This window comes from Sciurus carolinensis, unplaced genomic scaffold (genome assembly GCF_902686445.1).
Source record: "Sciurus carolinensis unplaced genomic scaffold, mSciCar1.2, whole genome shotgun sequence".
NCBI lineage: Eukaryota > Metazoa > Chordata > Mammalia > Rodentia > Sciuridae > Sciurus > Sciurus carolinensis.
Window position 1 is genome coordinate 522,922 of NW_025920132.1, and position 16,515 is coordinate 539,436.

Consider the following 16,515-nt stretch of genomic DNA (forward strand, 5'->3'; position numbering starts at 1 on the left):
GGTTTTGCAGTAGTTTCTGGTTGTATTCTAGCATTTATTTCTAATTTCAATCCATTATGAACTGATAGAATACAAGGTAGTATCTCTATCTTCTTGTATTTGCTAACATTACCTTTGTGGCATAAAATATGGTGTGTTTTAGAGAAGGATCCATGTGCTGCTGAGAATAAAATGTGTTCACTCTATGTTGGATAGTATATTCTATATATGTTCCTTAAGACTAAATTATGGATTGTGAAATTGGATCCTATGGTTTCTTTGTTCAATTTTTGCTTGGAAGATCAATCCAGTGATGAGAAATGTGTTTTAAAATAACTTAGTATTAATGGGTTGTTGTCTATTTGATTTCTGGAATTGAGAAGGATTTGTTTGACATACAAGGATTAGCCAAAATTTGGGGCATAGATATTCATGATTATTATGTCTTCCTGATATATGCTTCCCTTAAACAGTATGTAATGTCCTACTTTATCCCTTCTGACTAATTTGGCTTGAAGTAAACATCATCTGATATGAGGATGGATACTCCAGCTTTTCTACTCAGACCATGTGCATGGTATATTTTTTTCATCCTTTCACCTTTAGTCTATGGATATCTTTTTCTATGAGATGAGTCTCTTCCAGGCAGGATATGGTTGGATCTTTCTTTATAATCCAATCTGCCAGCCTATGTCTTTTGATTGATGAGTTCAGGCCATTAACATTCAGGGTTATTATTAAGATATGATTTGTATTCCCGGTCATTTGACTCATTTTTCTTTTTTGACAAGACTTGGGTTCCCTTTTATTTGGCTATTATTTTAGGGTAGTTCCTCCCTTTACTGATTTACATCATTATTTTTCATCTCTTCCTCATGGAATATTTTGATGAGAATTTTCTGTAGTGCCAGCTTGCCTTTTGTAAATTCTTTTAGCTTTTGTTTATCATGGAAGGGTTTTATTTTGTTGACAAATCTGAAGGTAAGTTTTGCTGGGTATAAGATTCTTGGTTGGCATCCATTTTCTTTAAGAGCTTGAAAAATGTTTTTCCAGGCCCTTCTAGCTTTTATGGTCGGGGTGGAAAAATCTGCTGATATCCGTATTGGTTTCCTCTGAATGAAGTTTGATTCTTTTCTCTCACAGCCTTTAAAATTCTGTCTTTATTTTGTATGTTAGGTATTTTCATTATAATGTGCTTTGGTGTGGGTCTATTCTAATTTTGTATATTTGGAGTCGTATAAGCCTCTTGTACTTGATTTTCCATTTCATTTTTCAGATGTGGGAAATTTTCTGATATTATTTCATTGAATAGATTGCTCATTCCTTTGGTTTGTTTCTCTAAGCTTTCCTCAATCACAATAATTCTTAAATTTGACCTTTTCATGATGTCTCATAATTCTTGTAGATTCTGTAAATGATTTCCTACCATCTTCTCTCTTTGGTCAATTTTGTTTCCAAGATTAAATATTTTGTCTTCAATTGACACTGTCCAGCAGAGTCAATTTTGTGTGTGGGACAAAAGAGTAGCGAGGTTCTTAAATTCAGAATGGTTTATTGATGAATCAGGAAACCTGGGAACTGAAACCTCGAACCTCTTAAAAAAAAAAAAAAGAATCCCTCTGGCGCCCAAGGAGAGCCGACTTATATCCCCTCCAGGAGACAAAGGGTAGGGCTGACACCAATTATGCAAAGATTAGGCGAGAGCTAGCTGCCCAGTCATGGTAAAGATCAAAATGAGCAGAAAGGAGAAGGAGCACCTGTGCACACGTTGTGTGCGTGGACTTAATTGGATATGGCCAATGACAAATCACCTGGGTGTGCTTATGCCAATCAACCTCCTCACCTCCGATGTGATCAAAGCAACTTCTGGCTGGCTGCCAAGCGCCATCCCGGAGCCTTCCGCACCACATAGCCCCCAACATTCAATGTCTGAGGTTCTGTCTTCCAGTTGTTCTATTCTTTTGGTTATGGTTTCTGTGGAGTTTTTAATTTGGTTTATTTTTTTCTTCATTTCAAGGCTTTATGTCTGTTTTTATTTTTTTCAGTATCTCTAACTATTGAAATAATCTTTTGCTTCCTGTATTTGCCCTTTTAACTGTTGAGTTGTGTCATCATTCAAACCCTGCATTTGCTCATTCAAATCATCATTTGCTTCTCTGATCCTTTTAATTATGTACATTCTGAACTCCCTTTCTGTCATTTCTTCTGCAATGCTGTCATTGGATTTTATTGATGTAGCATCTAGTTTATTTGGGACATTTTCTTCCCTCGTTTCCTCATATTGGTCAGGTATCTACTTCTCTATTACAGAAACTCTATTGACCTATAGTATCCCTGTAGATTTCCAACAACTCACTTCCTAGCCTTCAGTAGCCTGAAGTCTTGAAGGAACTTGATAATGCAGTGATACACAAGGAATCTGCCCCTCTATGGTGGTGGCTTTCAGGTGGTGTATAATTTCTGCTGGTGGGAAGAGGCACCTCCACTTGTTGATTGATGGTAAGTCAAAAGGGGGACTAAACTGCAGGCTGGGGCATGGCTGGTCAGGGCCTGTGTCTCTGGTTCTACCACCCTGGTGGGAAAGTCTCACCTGGCATGGAAGACTCACCCCGTGGGGATATCTTGCTCTCCAGCTCTCGTCTGAGAAGTTCCTTTTGGTCCAGAACTACTCCCTGGGCTGAGCAGCCCTCCTCTGTGATGTTCTCAGGGTTCTGGACCTACCTCCTGGGCCAGGGAGCCTTGCCCTGTAATTCAGACTCTTGGTGGGTAGCCCTCCTCTGCGACATTCCCTGGCATCTGGAACTACCACCTCATCTGGCATCCTGGCCCTGCGAGGGACTCTTTCCCTAAGTAGCCCTCCTCTACACTGCTCCCTGGGGACTGGACCTACTGCCCAGGACTGGGTCCCTTGCTCTGTGCTGAAGCCTCTTGCTGGGCAGTGCTCCTCTACAATGCTCCCAGTTGTCTGGATTTATAGCTTCAGTGGGGGATTCTCACTAGGCAACCCTACTCCATTAATTTCACTGCATTCCAGGACTACTAACCAATCCAGAAAGTCTTGTCCAGTGGGAGAGACTCACCAGGCTGCTCTGAAGTTGTCCTGAGTCTACCAATACCTCCTCTTTTGAATCCCTAGTCCTGTCAAAGGGCCTCCAGTCTCCTGTAGGTATCTCAGGATGGGAGTCACACTTCTGATGATAATGGCCAGGCCCTCAGGAATAATTCAAAATGCCTGCACTGGCCTCCAAAGAAGCTGGGGAGCCCCAGCAAGGATGCACTGAGTCAGCACAGAGGCAAGTGCAGTTTCCCTCAGCAGTGGGGTGCAGGAGGGCAGGCTCTCTGATGGTGTCCAACCTTGATGAGGGGGTCAGGCAGGCCAGCTACCTCCAAGATGGTGTCCTACCTTGGCTTGGGGTCAAGTGGGCCAGCTAGCTCTGCTCAATGGCATCTGACCTTGGTGTGGGCATCAGGTGGACCCAAACTTTATTTCTTTACATGTGCCACATGGAATAGAACTTGCTGGGCCACATCTGAGGCAGGGTGGGATGCCTAGCTGAGGTTTCCATCCAGAGACCAGCTCCTCTTCCTCTTGAAATGAGCCTGCAGGAGTTTGTTCAGGACCTGGGGTTTTGAAATTCTTCTTACCCAGAGACAGGTGTGTGTGTCACATGTTGATTATGAAGTTTTGTGTGGAACCAAACTTTTGGTTTATAAGTTGATGAGTAAAATTATTGATGTAAAAACTAATGTACAGGGCTGGGTTTGTAGCTCAGTAGTAGAGTACTTGCCTAGCATGTATGAGGTATTGGGTTCAATTCTCAGCACCACATATCAATAAATAAAATAAAGGTCCAGGAACAACTAAAAATACATCTAAAAACCCAATGTACAGAGCATTCCACAACTGTGTGTGTTCAACATTGCACATAGTATAGTCACTTTTCTATAAGATATGGGCAGCTCAGTAAACCTTGAGAGAGAAATCTGACTCAGTCACATCATGAATCCCAAAGGCTGCAGATAGCCCAAGATCTTTTACAAGTGACCTGTCTTGATCACTGCACATGCCATCCCTGGTACCTGAGGCAGAAGACACATATTGTGCTTCCCCAGTTATCAGTGTCATCACTTGAAGCATAAGAGTTGCAGACTGACCCCATTACCAAAAGGGTCATTTAACATAGTGCTGATCACACTTACTGTGGAATATGAGCTTTGCTGGTGGGAATATTATCTTCCTGGAGTCACTAATTACTATGTGTAGGATAAATGAATGCTGAAATGCCTTCATAAAATGCATTTGTATTTCAGGATATGGGAAGAAAAGAAGACAGCATACTGTCTGATAACATGGTCAAGCCCAGTCCCCAGCCTTTCTTACTAATCAAGGACTCAGATCTGGAGGCAATTTTTTCTTTTGGTGGACTTGGGATCTCCATTTGTCCACACTGTCCTCTTCACAGTGGACTGTTTTTATTTTAGACATACAGTAGATTGTGTTTCTATTTGTCATGGTGTGATGCTTTTTGGTACAGTCATTTTTAAAGTCTTCTCTGCCATTAAAGACAGTAGGTTACAGCTATCAATGTAACTGTAGCTGCAATTTTTTGTGCAGGACTGAGAAACACATTGCATTACTTATTGTGGAATCATTGTTGCTAATTAACTATTACCTTTTTATTTACACAAAAGTTGAATGCCTGAAGAAGTTACAGTGGCTGTATTTTGTGTGAAAGCATCCATTTCTCCTCACAGGTTGTCTTTCTACTGCATATTTTGATTGTTTTTTAAAAACTGCAGTATTTCCTGGAATGTATATTTAGTTTGCTTAACAGTAAAATAAGTGAGCCATGTTGAACACTCTTACAAACATAATTTCTTACTGAACATTGGCAAGTAGGGTAGCTGAGATGGATAAGTACATTATGTTTAGGAGATCATGTGACAAGTTGATTCATTCAAGTGAATATCTGCCATTTTTGGATTGTCACATTAAACATCAATAAATTAAAGTCCCCAAAATTTTTATTTTCACCTATTTCTAATTTTAGAAATGACCACTTCATGTTACTTGATATTTGTTTATGAATACACTTACCTACTTTAGGTTGTGCTTCAGTTTAGTTCAAACTTAACCATATGAGTCCATTTAAAGATGAAAAATCCTGCTTGTCTTAAATACATTTTTTATAAACAAGGATGATACTTCATTAGGGAACAGTTTGTTTCATTTGGGGACTGTTTCAGTAACATTCACTGAAACATTCAATAACATTCAGCTAAAAATTGTCATATATTTTGAAATAAGCCATGAGAAACTAAAATTAGAGAAATGAGAACTTAAGAGGATTTCTGTGTTAAAAGTATTATGAGGAATTATCTATTTATTAGAGATGCTAAATATTACAGTTTTAATTATGCATCTCCTTGAACATCATAAACACACTTTGGTGTTGGCAAAGTGTTTTTAAACCTTTGTGTTTACTTGTAAGGAACATTGTTTAGTGTATCTTAAAAACTAAGTCTTAATTGGTATATTTTGAAATGGTCATGTAAATTTTTGCCTTATATATCATGAAAATAGTCATAGCTTAATTGTTTCTGGACATTCACTGTAAAACATTCAGGGGTCCTACCATTTCTTTTCAGAAAATCTTGTAGTTTATTGTCATTAACAAAATTAGGTGAATTTCAAATATTTTATCTTAACTTTATTTGTGAATAGTGATTGTGGCATATTTGGTGTTATTATTTTAATATTTTATGATACTGAAATTTTCATTCAAAAATTCTGAAAGAAACAGACTCATGTGTAATGGTGAAAGACCACTACTGTTTTTCATATTTGTAAATTGGTTTTATATTAAACCCTATAGCCTAATAAACTGCTGTTATTTCTAACTGACAGGTATTAATATTGTACTTTGCAATACTATTGGGAAATTGTTCAATTTTGTTTTTAAATTTGTATTAATGGAATCTCCATGTTGTATAAAATGTGATTTTTTTGGGTCATACTTCTTTTTTGGGAAATATGACTATGCAAAGTGGGATAATTTTTTTTTATGATTCCTTTGTAAGACCATGAAGTCACTGTGTCAAAATTCAGAACTGCTTTTTACTAGTGCTGAACAATTATTTAGTAATTTCTACTGTCATTTTATATAGCAGCACTCTTAAGTTTGCCATTCCTTGGGGTATATAGTTGGTTTGTTGCAATTTTGGTCTACTGTTATCTGTAAGTTTGATTCTTACATACTAATGGTGATAAATACATCGAGTTGTTACATAAAATTCTTGTTCCTAGGATATTCTGGGAATGTTTCTTCATTTCATTGAGAGATTTGTCAATAAAACAAGTGTTTGTTAGGGTTGTATTTATTTGTTTATTGGTACTTGAACATCATTCACGTCCTGAAAACTACAGTGAAGATAATTTAAACTCAAAAATATTTGAACCTGGAATATTTACAAACACTCTTAAACTGACGAGCTTCTTAAAGGTAAGAGAAGATGTCTCCTTTGTTTTCTTCCCAAGCAGTGTTGGTAACAAACACAGAATGTCACTATGGGTGTCACTATGGGTGAAGAGAGTGGTTGTTTTCTGAGGCTTTATCAAATTAGGTTTGAAATACTACTTATTATGTTATAATTACCTATTAGAATTGGAACAAATCATATGGATATTTTTTTACTTGTCTATGATGTTTAAGTGGCAACATTTTAACAGTTAGTGTACAGTTCAGTGGCATTAGTGAAATTCACAAAGTTGTACATCCTTTGACACTATTTCCATAGTCTTTCATCATTCCAAACAGAAATTGAAGTCATTTTTTAAAATACATTTTCCCTAACATCACAACAGACACGAGTGAAATACAAAACATAATTAGAAGCTATTTCGAAAATCTATACTCCAACAAAACAGAAAACCTCGAAGACATCAACAAATTTCTAGAGACATATGAACTACCTAAACTGAACGAGGAGGACATACACAACTTAAATAAACCAATTTCAAGCAATGAAATAGAAGAGGTCATCAAAAGCCTACCAACAAAGAAAAGTCCAGGACCAGATGGGTTCTCAGCCGAGTTCTACAAAACCTTTAAAGAAGAGCTCATTCCAATACTCCTCAAACTATTCCATGAAATAGAAGAGGAGGGAACCCTCCCAAACTCGTTCTATGAAGCCAATATCACCCTGATACCTAAACCAGACAGAGACACATGGAGGAAAGAAAATTTCAGACCAATATCCTTAATGAACATCGACACAAAAATTCTCAACAAAATTTTAGCAAATCGCATACAAATATATATTAAAAAGATAGTGCACCACGATCAAGTGGGTTTTATCCCAGGGATGCAAGGTTGGTTCAACATTCGGAAATCAATAAATGTCATTCACCATATCAACAGACTTAAAGTTAAGAATCACATGATTATTTCAATAGATGCAGAAAAAGCATTTGATAAAATACAGCATCCCTTCATGCTCAAAACACTAGAAAAAATTGGGGTAGTGGGAACATTCCTAAACATTATAAAGGCAATCTACGCTAAGCCCATGGCTAATATCATACTAAAGGGTGAAAAACTGAAAGCGTTCCCCCTAAAAACTGGAACAAGGCAGGGATGCCCTCTTTCACCGCTTCTATTCAACATCATCCTGAGACTCTAGCCAGAGCAATCAGACAAACCAAAGAAATTAAAGGGATACGAATAGGAAAAGAAGAACTCAAACTATCCCTGTTCGCTGATGACATGATTATATATTTAGAGGAACCTGGAAATTCCACCAGAAAACTTTTAGAACTCGTAAGTGAATTCAGTAAAGTAGCAGGTTACAAGATCAATGCTCATAAATCCAATGCATTTTTATACATAAGTGATGAATCTTCAGAAAGAGAAATTAGGAAAACTACCCCATTCACAATAGCATTGAAAAAAATAAAATACTTGGGAATCAATCTCACAAAAGAGGTGAAAGACCTCTACAATGAGAACTACAGAACACTAAAGAAAGAAATTAAAGAAAACCTTAGAAGATGGAAAGATCTCCCATGTTCCTGGATAGGCAGAATTAATATCGTCAAAATGGCTATACTACCTAAAGTGCTATACAGATTCAATGCAATTCCAATTAAAATCCCAATGATGTGCCTTGCAGAAATAGAGCAAGCAATTATGAAATTCATCTGGAAGAATAAAAAACCTAGAATAGCTAAAGCAATCCTCAGTAGCAAGAGCGAAGCAGGGGGTATTGCAATACCAGATCTTCAACTCTACTACAAAGCAATAGTAACAAAAAGGGCATGGTATTGGTACCAAAATAGACAGGTAGATCAATGGTACAGAATAGAGGACATGGACAAAAACCCAAATAAATACAATTTTCTCATACTAGACAAAGGTTCCAACAATATGCAATGGAGAAAAGATAGCCTCTGCAACAAATGGTGCTGGGAAAACTGGAAAACTATATGCAATAGAATGAAATTAAACCCCTATCTCTCACCCTACACAAAACTCAACTCAAAATGGATCAAGGACCTCGGAATCAGATCAGAGACCCTGCATCTTATAGAAGAAAAAGTAGGTCCAAATCTTCAACTTGTTGGCTTAGGATCAGACTTCCTTAACAGGACTCCCATAGCACAAGAAATAAAAGCAAGAATCAACAACTGGGATAGATTCAAACTAAAAAGCTTTCTCTCAGCAAAGGAAACTATCAGAAATGTGAAGAGAGAGCCTACAGAGTGGGAGAATATCTTTGCCAACCATACCTCAGATAGAGCGCTAATTTCCAGAATCTATAAAGAACTCAAAAACCTCACACCAAGAATACAAATAATCCAATCAACAAATGGGCTAAGGAAATGAACAGACACTTCACAGAAGAAGATGTACAAGTAATCAACAGATATATGAAAAAATGTTCAACATCCCTAGTAATAAGGGAAATGCAAATCAAAACTACCCTAAGATTTCATCTCACCCCAATTAGAATGGCGATTATCAAGAATACAAGCAACAATAGGTGTTGGCGAGGATGTGGTGAAAAAGGAACACTCATACATTGCTGGTGGGGTTGCAAATTAGTGCAGCCACTCTGGAAAGCAGTATGGAGATTCCTCAGAAAGTTTGGAATGGAAACACCATTTGACCCAGCTATCCCACTCCTTGGCCTATACCCAAAGGACTTAAAATCAGCATACTACAGAGATACAGCCACATCAATGTTCATTGCTGCTCAATTCACCATATCCAGATTGTGGAACCAACCTAGATGCCCTTCAGTTGATGAATGGATCAAGAAACTGTGGCATATTCATACAATGGAATATTACTCCGCAATGAAGAATGATAAAATTATGGCCTTTGTAGGCAAATGGTCTAAATTGGAGAATATCATGCTAAGTGAGATAAGCCAATCTCAAAAAACTAAAGGACGAATGATCTCGCTGATAAGCGGATGAGGACATATAATGGGGGGTGGGAGGGGCTAGCATTAGGTTTAGGGTTAGGTTTAGAGTTAGGCTAAGGAGAGCGGTAAGAATGAAGAAAAGAAGGACTGTGTAGAGAGAAAAGAGGGGTGAGAGGGGTGGGAGGGGTGGGGGGGAGGGGAAAAATAAAATAAACATCATTACCCTATGTAAACGTAAAAAAAATTAAAAAAAAATACATTTTCCCTGCTCTCCACAGTTCTGGTAACTTTAACCTACTCTCTATTTCTATGACTTTGCTTACTCTGTATATTTTATTTAAGAGGAGTCATAATGTATCTTTCCATCATATCTGTCTTAATTCATTTGGCATATTTTCATGATTCCTTCATGTTTAGCATAAATGCAAACTTCATTTCTTTTGTGACTGAATAATTATCTATTATGAATATATGCATTTTTTTATCCATTCATCTATAGATTGACACTGGTCATTTCTACCTTTTAACTTGTGCATAATGCTTATATGAAATGTTGATGTACAAATATCTATATGAGTCTCTGTTTTAAATTCTTTGGGGTATAACATATACACCCAGAAGTGGAATACAATTCTGTTTAGCTTCATGTGGAGTCAGCAAATGGTTTCTATAGAACTTTTACTATTTTACTTTCCCAGTAGTAATGCACAGTGTCAGGGGCGGGTTCTGAGGGCCCCAGAGCCGCACCGTGGCCTGATCTCTAAGATGGCGCCTGGCAGCTTGCCAAACATAGCTGCACTCGTAAACAAGTTTTAGGAAGTAACTCTGATTGGCTGTTGTACATGAGGCAATCCTGGTATCTGCCTGGAGACTGTTCCTTGATAGGCTGACTTACCTGGTAGTCTATTCTCTGATAGGCTGATGTTGTCAATATAAGTTTGAGACTTGTGGAATAAACGGCTTTTTTGGTTCCTGTGCTCAAGAAGAGTGTACGCATTGTGATTGTCCCCGCGGGCGGTGGGCGATCATACACAGGATTTCAGTTTCTCTTCATTCTCACTAATACTTATTATTGTCCCTTAATTATAAATTTCATCCTAATAGGGGTGAAGTTGTATCACATTGTAAATTTAATATACCTTTACCTAAAGTTTACTGATTTGGGGCATCTTTTCATGTGTATTTCGGTCATTTGTATATCTGCTTTAAAGGAGTATCTTTAAGTAATTTGCATATTTTAAAAGTGGGGTTGTCTTTTGGTTGTTGAGTTGTTAGAATTCTTTATGGATCCTGTATATCATACCATTATATGGTATGTTGTTTGTAATGATCTCCTCTTATTCTGTGGGTTTTCTTTCACCTTCTTGAAGGTACCCTTGTGATGCACAAATGTTACTAATTTTGAAGAAGTCCAATTTATCTTTTTTTTTTTTTTTTTGCCTGTGGCTTTGGTGTCATATATAAGAAATTATTGCCAATTTCTCCAGATCATAAATATTTACCTCTATATTTTCTTTTAAGGTTTTTATAATTTTAACTCTTACATTTAAGGCCATCATCCATTTTGAGTTAATTTTTGTTTGTGGTGTAAAATTGGGGTCCAACTTTATTTATTTTTTTGTTACTAGAATTTGAACCCAGGGGTTTTTTACCACTGAGCCTCATCCCAGGCCCAGCCCTCTTTTATATTTTATTTAGAGGCAGACTCTCACTGAGCTGCTTAGAGTTTTGCTAAGCTGCTGATCCTGGATTTAAACTTGGAATTCTCCAGTTCCAGCTTCCCAATCTGCAGGAATTACAGGCATACACTACTGTACCCAACCCAAATTCATTCTTTTGTATATGAATATCCATTTTTCCAAAACCATTTGTTCAACCATTTGTTGAAAAGACTGCCCTTTCCCATTGAATGATATTAATACCCTTGTCAAAAATAGTTGACCAGGGATGTAAGTCAACTATTTGTCAAAAATTTTTAACCAGTTGTAAGGGTTTCTTTATGGGCTCTCAGTTCTATTCCATTAGTCTTGTGTGTCTGTATGTCTGTCCATACATATAGTACCAGTGTGTTGATTACAACAGCTTTATAGAAGCTTTGAAATCAGGAAGTATGGGTTCTCCAAATTTGCTCTTTTTCAAGATTATAGTTATTCTGTGTCCCTTGATATTCCCTTTGAATATTGGAGTAAAATTTTCTATTCCTCAAAATGTAAAAATGATGGAAAATACCATTGGGACTTTGATAAGGATTGCACTGAATTTGAATCTGTAGATCACTTTAGGTAGTATAATTATCTTAACCATATTAAGTTTTCCAGGCTGTGAACATAATCTGTCTTTCCATTTATTTAGTGTGATTTCTTTGAGCAACATTTTACATTTTTCAGGAAACAGGTCTTCTACATCATTGATTAAATTTATTCCTAAGGATTTTACTGGTTTTGATGTTATTGTAGGTGGAATTGTTTTCTTAATTTGGTTTGGGAATTTTTCATTGCCTGCATATGGAAATGCAAAAGGTTTTGTTTTGATTTTATACTGTCCCATGCTTCTGTAATTGTTTTTTAGGTTTAAAAGGCTTTTTGTGAATTCTTTAGGATTTGGTGCATTAAAAATTATGTCATCTGCAAGGAGAGATAGTTAACTTCTTACTTTCTAGTATGGATTCCTTTTCTTTTTCTTGCCTAGTTGTTCTGTCGAGAACTTATAAACAAGGATATCCTTGACTTGTTTCTGATCTTAGGGAAACAACTTTCACTTTTTATCATTGATTATGCCTTTAGCTGTGGCTTTCTTTTTTAACATGCTGATTAAATTTCCTTCTGTTTCTAGTGTACTGGATATTTTTATTGTGAAACAGTATTGGGCTTTTTCAAATATTTTTATTCATCAGTAGTAATAGTCATGTTTTCTCAACTGTTGGTGTGTATTATCTTGGATTGATTTTCATGTTAAACCACTCTCACATTCCTCGAGAAAATCCCATTTGGTTGTGATATATATAGGTTGAATATCCCTTACCAAAATGCTCAGAATGGCAGTTTTTCTGATTTCAGTGCTGTTTGAATTTTACAATATTTGTGTATGCTTTATTAGTTGGCCAACCCTACTCCAAATATATATATGAAATGTTTTGAAATCCAAAATATTTGTAGCATCATTTCCTCAAAAATGGTCAGATTTCAAATAATTTCAGGTTTTTTGATTGGGGATTTAGTGTGATTGAACCTGACTTCTTTGGACATAGTGAAAAATTCAATCTGCTAGGATTTTGTTGAGGATTTTGGCCTTTCTTCATAAGGGTTATGAACTGTGTTTTCTTTTCTTGTAGAGTCTGTCTAGGTTTGGTGTCTAGGGTATGGCTGGCATTGTAGAATGAATTAGGAAATATTTTCTCCAATTCTTTGGGAATATTTTGAGGGTTGATGTTCATTCTTCTTTAAATGTTTGTTAGAATACCAGTAGAGTGATCTGGTCCTAGGCATTTCTTTGTTGGGGCATTCTGTTAATGGTATAATCCCCTTTATTGTAATAGTTCTTTTTAGATTTTTATTACTTCTCAAATCAGTTTTGGCATCTATTTTTCTAGGAATTTATCCATTTTGTCTTTTTTAAGCAGTTTGTTGGCATACAGTTGCTCATGCTATTCTCCTCTAATTCTTTTGTTTCTCTACTTTCAGTAGTAATGTTTCTCTTTCATTTCTTGTTTTAGTAATTGGAATCTCTTCTTGCCATCAATCCAACAAAGTGTGTTCTTGAGATTATTTCACATATACTTCAGAATATTTTGTTTACTTCTCATTCTGTGAAGAATGTATTCATCTAATCAACAGAGCCAACTTTTGGGTTTCCTGCATCTCTCTTCTTTATCAGTAATCTTTATTATTTCTTTCTTCTCCTAGGTGTGTTTGTTTATTTATGTATTTATTTATTTATTTATTTTCTGAAATGTAGAGTTACATATTTGATTTGACATCATTCTTTTTCAATGTAAGCATTTGAAGCCATAATTCTCTCTCCCATCACTGTTTTCAGACTATTCCATATGTGTAAATATTTTGTTTTCTTCTTTTGATTCAAAGAATTTTCTAATGTCTTCTATGATTTCTTCTGTAACTCCTGGTTAAGAGCATGTTGTAGCTGGGTGAGGTGGTGCTTGCCTGTAATTCCAATGGCTTGGAAGGCTGAGACAGAGGACAATGAGTTCAAAGCAGTCTCATCAAAAGCAAGGCACAGGCAACTCAGTGAGACCCTAAGTAAAATACAAATTAGGACTGGGGATGATGTTCAGTGTTCCAGTGCCCCTGAGTTGTGTATATTTGTGAGTTTTCCTTTTCCTCCTTTATTGATTCATTTTGTTCCATTGTGGTAGGAAAGATATTTGCATGATCTCAGTTCTTCAAAAATTATTGATATTCATTTTGTGACCCAACATAGTATATTTTGGAGAATGTTTTGCATGTACTTGAGAATATTTTGTGTTTACTTCTCATTATGTGAACAATATTGTTGGGTAGAGATTTGTACATGTCTCCTGTGTCTGACTGATTAATAGTGTTCAGTTCATATAAGTATTTATTGATCTTCTGCAAGGCTATCCTACCCTTTATCATAAGTGGAATATTGAAATCTCTAAATGTTACAAAACTGTTTCTCCTTTCAGTCTGTCAGTGTTTACTTTAATTTGGACTTCTTATAATTTGGATACATATATGATCAGAGTGTTTCTCTATCTTCTTAGTACAGTGAACCTTTATCTATATATAATGCCCTTCATCTCCTGTAATTTTTCTTAGTCTATTTTTTTCCACACAAAATTAAGGTCACCCTGTTCCACTTTTGGTTACTATTTGGTTGGAATGTGTTTTTCTCTTATTTTACTTTGAACCTCTTTGTGTGTGTGAGTGCATGTGTATGTACGAGTATGTATCCAAACTGAGTCTATTGTGGATAGTATATTGATGCACTATTTTAAAATCTCTGCATTTTAACTTTAGACTTGTAAACAATTAAAATTAAAATAATTACTGATATGTAAGGACTTAGCTCTGCCAATTAGCTATTTGTTTTGTCCCAGATGGCTTTTGTGCTTTGAGTCCTCTAATATTTCCTTGTTTTTCAGTTAGTTTTTTTTAGTAGTGTGCCATTTTGATTCTCTGCTTTTTTTGTGTGTTTTTTAGTTATTTTCATTTTGTGTAGTTTTAAAACATTTATCTTTTAATTTATTATTTCTAATGTCATTGGTTCTGTTTTTATAATATCTAACACAGATTCTTTAATTGATTATATTTTTCACTAACAAGGTCTGTTGCCACCTGTGGCAACAATTGCATGAGTATTTGTTGGAGGTGGACTGGAAATAAACTACTTCTATTCCTGAGCTGCTTCCTTGCTTGTTTGCTTATTCCCTAGCTTATTGAGGAAAAAGAGCTTGCTTGATTTTAGAGAAAGAGAGGCTTTAAGAGAAAGATAGGCTTTTCTTACAGAGAAAGTTTTAGAGAAAGAGAAGCTTCTACACTTATCAGAGATCTATTTCTTCTTAGAGTTGCATCCCACATCCTGTGAACTAGGTGCTATCTATCTGAGGGCTAGCTGCTTCTTCTAGCTGCTTCTTCTCTCTTCTAGCTGCTTCTGCTTACTGCTGCTGGTTGCTTCTTCTAGCTGCTTCTTCTCTCTGCTAGCTACTGCTTCTTGCCTTCTGCCTACTATGCACTTATATTCCCTTCTGGAGGTGGAGGGCAGGGCTATGCCAGTTGAGATCAAGCGAGGAGGCAGCTGCCCTATCATGGCAAAGGTTAAAATGAGCAGGCCCAAGCAGGAGCACTCGGGAACACCTGTGCACGGGTTGTGTGCATGAACTTAATTGAATATGGCCAATGATAAATCACTTGAGTGTGCTTATGTTAATTAACCTCCTCACTGCCGATGTGAAAAAAACAACCTCTGACTGGCCACCAGGCACCACCCAGGCATAGCCACATGGCTCAACCCCCAACAAAAGTCATACATATAAAAATAGTAAGAGGCAATAGAAACTCATGTGTGGGATACTGAGAAAACCATGTGGGCATGTGTTTGTTTGTAATGCATATTATGAAATATATATAGAAAACTTGAAATCTCCAAAATTTCTAGTGCATTACTATATTCTTAAGGAGTATTACAGTATATTCCCCTATTTCCTGTTCACTTCACAACAGGAACTTTTTTCTGACATTAAGTTTAGATTCTGGGTTTAGTTCGACAGGAGATTTCCTCAGTTATCATGACTCTTAGCTGAAGTCAAAAGTTTCCATCACTGATCTAGAAAATCCATTCAACTCACCAATTTTCTATTAGAATAAGATAAAAAAACTATCACTAAGTTAGTAAACATAAAGCTGCTTGAATTTTTTATGTTTTTAATATTTATTTATTTTTTAAAGACAGGGTCTCACTGAGTTGCTTTGTGCCTTGCTTTGCTGAGGCTGGGTTTAAACTCATTGTCCTCCTGCCTCAGCCACCCCGGATGCTGGGATTATAGGCATGCACCACCATGCCTGGGTAAATTTTTGATCTTTAGTGTTTATGAAGAGTTTTCATTGGCAGCTTCTAAGAGAAATGAGAAAATTAACGTACTGGAAGAAGATTTAAATCATATTAGTACTTCAGATACTATATATAGGGGCTAGGTTACAGATACACATTTGTGAGAGGGAGACAGAGAGATAAATAGGAGGGACTCGGATAGGAATAGTAATGGCTGCTTCCACCTTAGCCCTGCTGCAGGTGAGATCCCTGGATAGCTCATAAAGATGAGCATGAAGATGTGCCTGGTGACTGGATGATAATATAGTACTTTTTAGGAACTGAGGAAAGCTTCGCATCTGCCAATGGTCTTGCATATTTAGAAAAGGATGGCTACATTGTTCTCAGGTTGGAACATGAAATTCTAGTGACTACAGACTTGGGACTCTTTGAGTCTTTCTTGGAACAGTGCTGATTAAAAGAGCTACAAAAACTGCAGTCATTTTCCCCAGCTGTACTGACACTAAACTAACTCCATTTGTAGAGCTTTCCTAATGTATTCTTTCCTGTGTGTGTATGCAGCTGAGGTTGTCAGATAAT